This window comes from Protopterus annectens, chromosome 2.part1 (assembly GCF_019279795.1).
Source record: "Protopterus annectens isolate FY-2018-M chromosome 2.part1, PAN1.0, whole genome shotgun sequence".
Taxonomy (NCBI): Eukaryota; Metazoa; Chordata; order Ceratodontiformes; family Protopteridae; genus Protopterus; species Protopterus annectens.
Genome location: NC_056729.1, coordinates 744,511,991 through 744,524,748, shown reverse-complemented (window position 1 = coordinate 744,524,748; position 12,758 = coordinate 744,511,991). Strand labels below are relative to the sequence as shown.

Genomic DNA, 12,758 nt, shown 5'->3' with positions numbered 1-12,758 from the left:
CTGCTATTAAGTGATAACGTGGCAACATTTCAAGCCCCCATAAACCCTTAGAACACTGCTGCTTATGCAGAACTGTTCACAGAAACTCTGTACAAGCATGTTAATAGCTGCATAGAGGCAGCTGTACCCACCAGGAAGAAGTACAGAACTAACTCAAAAAAACAAGCTACCCTGGTGGAATCGCAAAATCATAGGCTGTATAACAGAAGAAAATCATGGTAAAAATTAGGAGGTGCAGCACCCAGCAGGATAAAAGCACTCGCATCAAAGAACACGGAGGACGAATAGTCTGCCAAAGATGAGTTTTCCTGCCAGGCTAAGGACAACCACAAAGCATTCTTTAGCTATGTCCACAACCTCAAAGGCAATAAACAGTTGTGTGCAGAGCTCATTTGTAAATGGAGCCAGCTATACTGAGCCAGAAGATATAGAAAATCTCCTGGCTGATAAATTTAGCTCCAACTTTACCCCTCTCTCCCCCTGAACGTTCCCTCAGGAAATACCATCAAATATAACTCCCCCTACTATCACTGCATCAATTGGCCCAGACAATATCTCAGGATGCCTTTTAAATAACATGAAAAATGACCTATCAGGACCTCTGGAATTACTATTTGGTAGCCTCCAAACAGTCTTCGTGCCTCATGAATGGAGAACAGTTAACCTTCTGCACAAAGGTGGGCCATCTACAGACCCATAAGTCTCACTAGTCTTGTATTTAAAGCCATGGAAAGAATTATTATGGAAATGATCACGAGAGATCTAGTACACGTCCAGACACTGGACCCAACCCAGTTTGGTTTTGTCAAGGGCCGATCATGCCTACTCAAACTGGTGGACTTCATTGAGAAGTTAACCAAAGCAATGGATGAGGGAAAATGGTTCACACTACCTACCTTGACCTGGCCAAGGCATTTGACAATACCCTACTCGGGCATTGTTGGCAAACTCGAGGTTAGGTACAAATTTGTATGCCACCCGGTGGATAGCCAACTGGCTCACAAAATGAACCCAGGAAGTTAGAACTAAGGGAGTCAACCTCTACAAAGAGGAAAATCATAAGTGGAGTCCCACAGGGATCAGTCCTTGGGCTGCTCCTTTTTGGCATTTACTTCTCAAGTCAAAGGCCAATGTCAGTGGTCTCTGGCTGCCTAAATCTGTAGATTATTGCAAATTAGGAGCTGTCATTGAATCCCACATGACATAAATGTTCTTCAGGAGGGGCTGACACAGAAACAACTGATGTCAGAGCCATGGACTAATACTAAACACCAAGAAATGCATAATAGTATCCTTTGGGAAGTCACCCACCCCTCGTAACTATCATATTGACAATGCACCCCTTAGTTGACCCAGTAGTCGGGGACTTAGGAACACACATAGATGGTAATCTAGCCTTTGACCATCATGTTTCTACAGCAGTGAGGAAATCCTTTCTATGTTGCGTAACTTATACACAAAGGTATGGCATCTAAGTCCAAGAAAGTCATAGGTCCAATGAATGCCAAATACAGTGGAACAGTCATTGAGTACAATGCCCCCTTTGGTATGTACCTAACCAGGCATATCCAACAACTGGAATGTCCACAGACGTTCCTCACTAAAAGAATACAGGACATAAGTAAAATGTCCTATGCAGACTACATCAAGGCTCTATCCTTGTAGTCTGTCTCCTACAGGCTTTTGAGGAGAGATCTATGTCTTGCATATAGGGCATTGTCAGACTCCTCCCTGATGGACCTCCTGCATATCCAGAAAACAAACAGTACCAGAATTACCCATTCTAAAAACTTAAACCTTGTCTGTGATATAAATAGTACCTGCTGGAGGGAAGGGTATGTATCCCAGAGACTACCCCCTCTCGGGAACGGGCTCCACATCTAAATGTGAAGCAGAGTTCCTCCTTAACCCAATTCAAGTGCAGTTTGGACAATTTGATGGGGAACAGGAAATTCATCCCTGGTTTGGCACCTATGCCTCTAATGGACAGAGGCAACCTGTAAATGGTTCTCCCAGACCCCTGTTTACACTTATCAAGAGCATCAGTACTTGTCAGAGATTTGGGATGCATGGCTAGAATTAAAAAAGCCCTTGTGGTCATTAGCCTAGTAAACACCTATAAACCTGAGCAATATTTAAAAAAAAAAATAAAAAAAGCAGAGGACTTTCATGTAGCTGCAGTCATAAAAAAAATGAACAAGAAGTTGTCCTTGGTGTCTCTGAGAGCAAAAATAAGTAAATAACTATACAAATAGACTGGCAGATCAATGGTTTTGTCATCTTCCTTACCATTCTAATACAGTGTTTAGTCTTTCAAACTCAATTTATGATATTCATGTGAGAAACTTTAGTGGGTAGCACACCAGCATATGAACAAGGCCTTAAATACACAACACAAGTGACAAACCTTTACAGCTTCACTCACAAGTGCCAAGACCAACCCACTCTCATAAACCACATACCCACTGTCAGATGATGCATGCTGTTTTGGATTAAAAAAATGTAAATATGTGTATATTTCATTTTATATTTAAAATGAACAACTGTTTGTCTTTTGGTGATATGGAATTATCTGTTTGCATGCATATTGTTTCCTCCACAACACAAATTGCATCAGCACATAACAGTACTGTATAAGCATTTTGCAGTATATTTTCAAAAGGAAAAAGAGATTGTTTTTCTGAAATATTTTCTAACAGCAAAGCGTGTACTGCACCAGAGATACTCCTGTGCTTTTCTATTCTTGTTGTCTGGAACTGTTTGGACTTTGGGAAACTCATTAGGTGGAAGAATCTACATTAAGATACTCAGATTACAGACTGTTTTTCATTGTGAGGTTTCAATCATCTACCATAAGTACTTGGAAATAGCTACAGAAACACAGTTTTTCTGTTATCAGACAGTCTGTATAAAATAAATTTACATCTGATGTCAATTTTCATTCTATCCTCAACTGTTGGGTTCAGATCTAATCCTCAGAATTAACTCTGTTGTTACTAATCCTCATGGTAAACAAAAAGCTCTCAAGCTTCTCCCTTGCCCATAATGCACCAAGCCCTAACATACTTCATATTGTTTGCCGCTTTTAGCGAAAGGCCATGGTTTTGGCTCCTTTTGATGGCACTTCTTTGTTTGGCCGTGAAGTGAAGGACATATCCATTTGTGAGAAGGATGGAAAGACCCTCTCTGCAGTGAGCATATGTTTTTTGACCTCTCAAAGATCCTTTTCTAGGAATCAACAAGGTGGTCAGAGGATGTGGTTCAGAAAGATCCAGGGTCCTTTTCAGGACACACGTGGAGGAAGTTCCCCTAGGGGCAGAGGGGGATCTCTAATGGTTGACACTGCCCCTGCAGCAGAGCAGGGCCACAAAACCAGGGGTCCAGAGATTCTTTCCCTCAGACCTTACCAGCACTCCTGAAAGGAGGCCCAACTGTCCACCTCTGGAGGCAACTGGGGGTCAACTGTCCCTGCATCAGACAGCCTGGCTAGACTTAACGAAAGATAATTGGGTACAGGGGATTATTTCCAGAGGTTATATAATACCCTTTTCCCTTCCACCTCCAACTCTAAGAAAAATTCTGGAAGTTCGCCCAGTCAGAGGAAAGAATCTGCGCTACAAATACAAACGTTGCTAGAAGAGAGTCATCCAAGAGTTCCCGCCATATCAGATAGCATCTAGAACTTACTTAACATTATTTTTAGTGCCAAAGAAAACAGGTGACTCAAGGCCAATTTTGGATCTCAGCAACTTGAACAAGTTTGTTTAACACACAAAGTTTCAGATGGTCATGGTTCAGTCCATTCTCCCTTTTTTGGGCAAGGATGACTGGATGTGCTCAACTGACCTTCAGGATGTGTACTATCACAGAGAGATGAACAGACAATCCAGGAATTATTTACCCTTCTGGCTGGGAGCTGGTCATTATCAGTTCACAGCTCTGTCCTTTGGCCTTACCACAGCCCCCCGGTGTTTACAAAATGTATAGAAGTGGTAGCAGCTCACTTGAGACTGCAAGAATTCCGGGTGTTTCCATATCTAGACAACTAGCACATTACTGCCCTGACCAGGCATCTCTTAATTAGGGCTAGAAATCAGGTACTCCAGATTTGCTCTCATCTAGGGATAACCATATATTAAGACATGTATCTCCCCTACAACCAACTCAAAATTTGGAATTCATAGGAGCAGTTTTCAACACAAACACATTGATAGTCTGTACTCCTGAGATAGGCAGAGAAGCTATCAAATTACAGGTCAGAAAAATAATTTTGCAGTACCAAGATTTCAGCCAGCTTAGTCCTTCAAGCTCTAGGATCAATGTCAGCAGCAATAACCTTAGTACCTGTAGCCAGATTTCATATGAGAATTCTTCAATGGATGCTATCAACACAATGGTCTATTTTTTATTAGTGCATGTCAGAACAAATAAGAATCTCTCAGACATGCAAGAGGGACCTCAGGTGATGGATTCCATTATATCAGGTTCTACAAGGCCGTCCACTCATTCTCCCTCACCCCAAGGCCATATTAACCACAGATGCTTCCCAGTTGGGTTGGGGGGCACTTGGTCCCCTGAAGAGGACAATTTGCATATAAATGTCCTAGAGATGACAGCAGTGCTCTTATCATTGCAGACCCTCCGGAATGCTCTCCTTTCAGGGACAATTGTTATTCAGACAGAAAATACATCAGTAGTTGAGTACATCGACAAACAAGGAGAGACCAAATCATACCCTTTGTGTCGAGATGCACTCTGGAGTGTGGCAGTGCGCAATCTCATCCAACTACTTTCTTATAGTAATGCACATTCTGGGGGAAGTCCAATGTGATAGCAGACAAACTGAGCAGTTCCGTTATTCTACTACCTCATGAGTGGTCTCTCAACAAGAATGTGACAGAAATGATCTTTTGTCAATGGGGCCAAGCTTACTGCAACTTTTTGCTTCTCCTCTAAACAAAAAATGCTGCAGCTACTTTGCCCTAATCCTCCCACAGGGGCAATCACCAAGGGATGTTCTACTTCATGACTAACTCCCGGTCTCCTTTATTCCTACCCACCGATTCCATTAATTCTGAAATTTCTGTAGAAAGCTGCCAGGTCGAAGAGCAAAGCCATCCACATTGCACCTTACTGTCCTTGACAAGTTTGATTCCCCTTCCTATGGCTTCATCTACTTTACCAACCTTGGATTTTGGATCTGATCTCAGACCTTATGTCTCACCCAACAGGCATGAATCACCCAGACACTTCAAACGTCAAGCTTATTACAGTATGGTTTCTCCAGTTCTGTAAATAGCCAGAAAACCTATGCTTTCCTCTCCTGCCCGCCATATCCTTTTATCTTCTCATAAACCCTCAACACGAAAACTGCATTCGAGTAAATGGAAAAGATTTGTTTACTGGGTACAACAAAATCATACTGATCCTTTCTCAACTCCGACCCATAACACACTTGAATTTTTAGCTTTACTCTTTAAAGAAGGGGTGGGCTCCTCTACCATTAATGTTTGATTAGCAGCAATATCTAATTGCCATATTGGAGCTGAAGGTTCCTCAGTAGCCTCTGCTAAATTGTGCAAAGCATTCTTGAGAGGCACTCTTCTTTTGAGACCACTGTTTCAACATCCTACTCCACCATGGGATCTGAATTTGGTACAGCAAGCATAAATATGTACCCCTTTGAACCAGCAGCTAAATGTGACCTTAAGTTTCTTACTTCAAAAATTGTCTTTTTAGTAGCCATTACCTTAGATGAATTTCAGAAATTCAAGCCTGGTCTTCAAAACCTCCCTATGTGATTTTTCATAAGGATAGAGTTGCATTACAAACCAGTGCATCTTTCCTTCCCAAGGTGGGGTCAGAATCCAATATCAATCAGTCCATTAACTTGCCAATATTTTTTTCTAAATTTGCAAACACAGGTTAATATATGTTCCACTTATTAGATGTTCACAGACAATTACATTTTTATCTGCATAGGAAAAAAGAAATCGGAAAGACAGACCAATTGTTTCTTTCCTTTGTAGATGTAAAATTGGGTAAACCAGTCGCAAAACTTTAGCCATATGACTGACTGTATTTCTTTTATCTGTAACAAACTGGGTCTTACCTTTAACTAAACCTGTAAGAGCCCATTCAACTAGGTTCATGACAACAACTTCAGTATTTCTATCCAAGTTTTCCATGGACATTTGTGCAGCAGCAATTTGGGCAAGTCCACATACCTTTATCTGTCATTACAAATTAGATCTGGCCTCAAGGAGTAGATTATCTTTTGTTTCAGCTGTGCTCAGGAATATAATTGGAGCCCAAATGGGGTTTTAGGTAGCTGGGGACTCTGTCCTAACAGTTGAGGATAGAAGGAAATTTGACAACAGATAAGCAGAAAAGAGGAAAATCCCAGGATGCAAAAAACTCCCTTACCAGCCTCAGTAAGAAGCTGAGATTGCTCAAAATCCTCCAAAGCTAGTTAGGAAAATAAAATTGCCAAAGATTCCAAAGACAACCACAAAGCATTCTATAGTTATGTCAGGAATCTAAATGGCAATGCTCAGGTCTGCTCTGAGCTACAACAGATTGGCACTAAATATACTACTCCCAAGGATATTGCCAATATCCTGGCAGATTTAGTGCCAACTTCACCCCCCCCTCACCCTCTAAAGGGCCCATCTCAATACCAAAAGATTGCCTAATTTCGGTAATCACAGCCACACAGGTAGAAACCACACTCTCCAAAGCTAAGAATACAGCATCCATGGGGCCAGATGACATCCCGGGCTTTGTACTACATGAGCTACAAAATGAACTGGCACCTCACCTAAGTTTTATGTTTAATCATAGCCTCACCTCAGGCTTCGTGCCCGCTGAGTGGCACACAGCTACACTAGGGTCCCATCAGTCTGACGAGCCTGACCTGCAAGGGCATGGGACGCATTACCATGGAACTTATAAACCAAGACTTTTGGCAACCTTCAAACACTAGATCCCACCCAGTTTGGGTTCGTGAAGGGCCGATCTTGTCTCCTGAACCTGACTGACTTCTTGGAATCAGTCTCCAGAGCTGCAGATGAGGGTAAGGTGGTCCACTCAGCCTATCTGGACCCTCGCCAAGGCCTTCGACACCATCCCCCACTCTGGAATCATAGATAAACTTACTAAGCTGGGCATAAATCCTAAGTCACTTGATGGGTTGCCAGCTGGCTTACTGACAGAACCCAGACTGTATAATAGCCGACTCCAAATCCAGCTCCAGACAAGTGGAGTACCTCAGGGTTCAGTCCTGGGACTGCTCTTGTTTGGCATCTACTTCTCTGAAGTACAGGCCGGCACTAAGGGACTCTGGCTAACAAAGTTCGCAGATGACTGGAAACTGGGAGCCATTATTGAATCCCCAAATGATGTGGATATTCTACGAAAGAGCCTTACAGAAACAGATGCTTGGTGCCAGAGCCATGGACTCAAGCTTAATGCCAAGAAATGTATAGTTATCCCCTTTGGGAAACACCATGTACCCATGAATTACCACATAGGTGGCAGTACACTAAACACTGAAAGTGTGATGAGAGACTTAGGGACACAGGTGGACAGGGGTCTCACCTTCGATAACCACATCGCCACAACAGTCAGGAAATCATTCTACGTGGCACACCTCATCACTAAGGGCTTTTCATCCAGAAAAAAGAGGTCATTGTTCCACTGTACTCATCCCTCATTAGACCCATTATGGAGTACAATGCTCCATTTGATATGTACCTCACAAGACATCTGCAACAGCTGGAAAGGCCGCAGAAATACCTCACTAAAAGAATCACAAGCCTAAAGCAGATGCTCTATTCAGACTGTCCAAAAAAAAACTCCTCTGTGGCATATCACCTACTCAGAGGTGATCTCTGCTTAACATACAAGGCAATGTCAAACCCTGAGCTGTTGGACATACTCCACTTAAAGAAATCCCAATCCCTCAGAGCCACACGCTCCAGGGATCTAAACCTTGTCATCACAATGAACAAAACATGCTGAAGGGATATGTTCCTGACCCAGAGACTCCCCATACTCTGGAATAGACTGCCCATACATGTCAAGCAGAGCGCCTCCTTGGCCCTCTTCAAAATGAACCTTGACTGGATGGGAGATTGACATGATCCCCAGGGTGAATTTCCTGTCGCCCTGCTAGACAGGGGTCCAGGGAAGTAAATATTGTGGGAAGAAATATCCGGGAATTGTTATGGCTAGGCTTGTATAGGTCCTAGGGCTGATAGCCTAGTACCAACCTATGAAGTTATGTAATCACCATAACTTTCCATGTGTGTTGTCCATTTTCATTGTTTCTCAACATCCCACCCATGAACCCCCATCCTTTCTACAAACTTCTGGATGAATGAGCTATATTATAAAGACACCACTGTCCTTTTGACTGAACTCCTAATATGTTTTCCTCCATAGAACACATACAAGATCTGAGATATATTAGGGTTTGGTGCATTATGGGTAACTGAGAAGCTGGACAACTTTTTGGTTGCTACGAGCTTTAGTAACAGCTGAGTTGGATCTGAGAATCGGATCTGAACCCAACAGTTGAAGAATGAAAATACACAACACAGATGGAACATTATGGTGAGCACATAACTACTTTTTTTCTTCTTTCTGCAATTGAAATACATTTTCTGTATGTGTAACCAGATCCTTTTGAAATGTAGTTTATCTATTTGTTCATAACATCTTGTGACTGATGTCTTTTCATTAGTGAAGAATATTATCACAGCACTGGTGTGGCTGCTGACATCTACCGTTTTGAAGCCAGACTGTTTTGCCATGGAAGTGCCTTCTGCAGGTAGGTCAGTTTACACAATTACTGAAAATGTGATTTAGAAACAGCTTTAGACATTTTTTTACTTATTTTATTTTACATTTGTTTACCAGGATGGTCCGATTGGACACAGGTCCATTTTCAGCGGAGGCCCGGGGAGAAAAGCTTCACAGTAAGTAACAAATAACCAACTTAATTAACAATTTTGAAAAAACACTATGAGAAGAAAAGAACAACATGAGAAAAAAAAAACAATATGAAAAAATACTGTACAGGCAAATATGGAAATACAGAGAGATAAATATATAGGCAAATATGGAAATACAAACTGATAAATATAAAAAAACATATTTAAACATTCATGTGATAAGTCTACAATTTCATCAGCAGTTAAAGTTTCAATAAGACTGTAAAGAAATTTTTACAGTGGTTGAGATGGCAGTGAGTTTATGGAGTGAGTGAGACAGAAAGAATTGTGTGATGCAAGGGCATATCCATTTTTCTATTAAGTGTGATCTAAGTGAGTTAGTGGGTAAGAGTAGGGGCCAAAATCAGAGGAAAAGGGACGTTATTCCAGATTTTAGCAATAGTGTGAGAAAATAGAGCTTTTCCTGATGTATTTTTAACCTTTGAAATACAGAGTAGAGATTTGTCAGACGAGCGGAGAGGACGATTTGTATTATAGTGGGTGAGGAGTTGGCCTAGTGCTGGGGTTTTTTCAGGATGTCTAACAACATTGTAGGCAATGACTACCTGGTATTAGTTTAGTAGTTGGGAAAACTCTAACCATTGTAGATCCTTTAGAGCCTGGCAGTGGTGGGTTCTCTAGGTGGAGTTATTAGCAAACTTGGCGATTTTATTATAATATGACTCAAGTCTGGCAAGGTCAAGTTTTAGGACATGGGTGAGGATGGGAGCGGCATATGTTAAGAGTAGACAGTAGGTGAGTTTGGGCAAGGGAAATCCAAGCTTGTTTTGTCAGGGATTTTCTGTGTCTGTATAGTGTTCCCTTTTTTATGGACCTTTTTGATTGTTAGTGAAATATGGATGTCGAAAAGTAGGTTTTTGTCAATTTCAACGCCTACGAGTTTGGAGTGGTTAGAGGGAGAAATAGTACCTTTTTTGGAGGAAATAGTGAAGGATAGAGGTGTAGACTTTTTTTTGGGGGGGGGGGTGAAAAGTAGCAATTTAGTTTTATTAGGGTGTGTAATAAGCATAATGGGGAAGACCTCAATATTAGCTAATTTGCATGTCTCTGAATCACTTTTGTAACACTCACATTAGCATCACTTTGTGGGGGTAGTGTCTCCTGGTGGCACATGCACCGTACCTTTCAATGGTCCAGATGTATGCAGAATGTTAGACAGTAATGCCAGATGTAAGAGTTTTACATTTCCTATTTACAAAATTCATGTTGATGTAAAGCCCTGTTCTATTCACTTTTAAAGTGAAATAGAGTAATATTTGAAAATTATCCATTATGTTTGGGCCATTTATCCCCACATTATTTTTGGCTTTGCCCAGAATTTTTTCTAAACACCTTAATCACTTAAGACAAAGATAAACATAAATTAACAGAAAAGAAAACAAAACATATTAACATTTTTCCTTTTCCATACATTTTACATCACTTATCATTTTTTTCTTTACAAGTATCAGCAGTCCATTAAATAATTTGCTCAATTCCTGCCTTCACGTAAACCTCAGTTCTCCTCCTCCTCCTGAACATTATTCTTGATCAAGAACATTGACAGGTATAACATATATCCCCTCACACATTTTATTTATATATATATATATATATATATATATATATATATATATATATATATATATATACATGGTTCCACTTCATATCATCGAATTACCATTTCATCGAATTGCAAATCATCAAGACCAAATCATCGAAAACTCATTTCATCGAATCTCAAATCATTGAAAACTATGAAGCAACTACAAATAACATTCCACAATGTTTTTACTACGTTTATGCAGGGCCCCCACACCCCCCATAATTAAATATACCAACTCCAAGGTCACACTACAGTGGGGGAAAAAGGTAATTTCCTAACCCCACTGTAGTGCGACCTTGGAGTTGGTATATTTAATTACGGGGGGTGTGGGGGGTGGAGCCCCCACATGGGGGGTGCAGGGAGGCTTGCCCCCCCTGCATAAACATAGTACAAAGTGTCTGGGATGTTATTTGTAGTTGCTTCATAGTTTTCAGTGATTTGAGATTCGATGAAATGAGTTTTCGATGAAATGAGTTTTCGACGATTTGGTCTCGATGATTTGCAATTCAATGAAATGGTAATTTGATGATATGAAGTGGAACCATATATATATCCATCCATTCATCACCCCCCCACGACTCAAGGACACACCGTTTTACCTATGTGCATACTCCAACACACACATGTATACAAACACACACATGCACACACATGTGCACACACACACGCACACAGTCATACAACTTCATTCACTCCTTTCATACCCCTGCAGACATTTAAACCCACACCCCATCCCTACATCTCTGCTGAACTTATTTTCAGCATGGTTTCAGTCACTGACTTCAGTGAGTGACTGCCGACTTATGGGCAAGTTAAATTTTTTGGCCAGCCATGGTAATTTATGCAGTCAAATGATTTTCTGAATTTCTTTGCACAGTAAATTGACACCTACAGGCATGTCTGGGAGATAGCACATGGCTGATGAGCATTAGCAACTCCTCTGGATTGTCACAGTACCACGTACCATGCCCGGCAGGACTGTCTTTCTTGGTGAATCTTCTGCTCACAGAAATTTACTGTGATAGATCAGTCTCTAAAATGCAAAGGGTCACTGCATGAGGGTTTGTTGCTTATATAGGGCTTACTAGTCATAGTAACCCTTTCTGAATCCCAGCCAAAATTTTATGTTGATTGTCTTACCAGAAGATTGATCTGTAACTGAGGTCTTGGTTTCAGATTAGTATTCTGACTGGTGGTAGCATATGTTGAATACAAGTAAGGGGTATTGTCATTGACTGGGAATCAGTAGTCCCTCCTGGAAAATCTTGTCTGTGCAAGTGAATAAAAAATAAGGTCAAGCCTCCGTTATTGTTGATAAGATTGCATTAGAGGGCGCCACGCTCAGACTGAAGAAAGTAAACTCCTCAAGAATCAATGAATATAACCCTGTTCTTGTGCTGGCAATGTAGAGCTTATTTGGGTTATATAACCCAAAGCAGCAGTGAATACTTTACTACAAGCTCTTAACACACTACATCTGAGTGACGCTTCCAGGTGCATCTGCAGTTAACTCCTACTGACACCTCTAGGTGTCAGATGTTGCTTGTTCATATTTGCATCAGTGGTTCCAAAACCCTGCTATGCACAACGTTTTAAAAAAATTCATCTTAAAACTCATACAATAGCAAACTCAACTGCATTAATGTTTGACCTCTGTTTAGTGCAGGTACATAGATGTTAACTGTTGTTTTTATGATATTAATTTACATAGATATAATTTTCACATTTTTCTAAATATCTAAACAACCAACACAGACAAACTCTTTAGCATCACATGAAAGCTCTCAGGTAGATGAATAAAATGCTGATGACAGTATGTGTGTAACTTGAGTGGTTGCTGAGATATTCTAGTTTACAAAGTATTACAAAGATAATGGTTACTGTGTTTACTGTGACTTATACAATTTGGTTTAAAGATCTAGAATATAAAGAATACTACCACTATAAATATAATTTATGCTGAAGAGTTTGCAATTTATACTTCTTTCATATTTCCTATGGTTCCAGAGATATGAACATTTGTTTGAAATGTGAGGACATACCGTTTTGTCGAAAGGCTTAGGCTTTGCTCACTGGCAGTTACAGTACAAACTTCCTGTGCTCCATAGGAGTGAATGAGTTAAGGCCATTATTTCTTTGCATACATATGTTGGTCT

The 12,758-nt window shown here is 40.7% G+C and overlaps 1 protein-coding gene and 1 long non-coding RNA gene across 2 annotated transcripts in view; one reads left to right on the top strand and one right to left on the bottom strand.

The window, feature by feature from the left end:
* LOC122794231 overlaps positions 1 to 8,828 on the top strand; it is a 65,939-nt gene extending 57,111 nt beyond the window's left edge. The window contains exon 4 of the long non-coding RNA XR_006363625.1: positions 8,747 to 8,828. This is a non-coding gene — a long non-coding RNA (uncharacterized LOC122794231). The remainder of the gene's footprint in view (positions 1 to 8,746) is intronic.
* Positions 1 to 12,758, bottom strand: part of FHDC1 (FH2 domain containing 1) — a 1,772,510-nt gene that overhangs the window by 373,536 nt on the left and 1,386,216 nt on the right. The gene's annotated exons all lie outside the window — the stretch shown is intronic.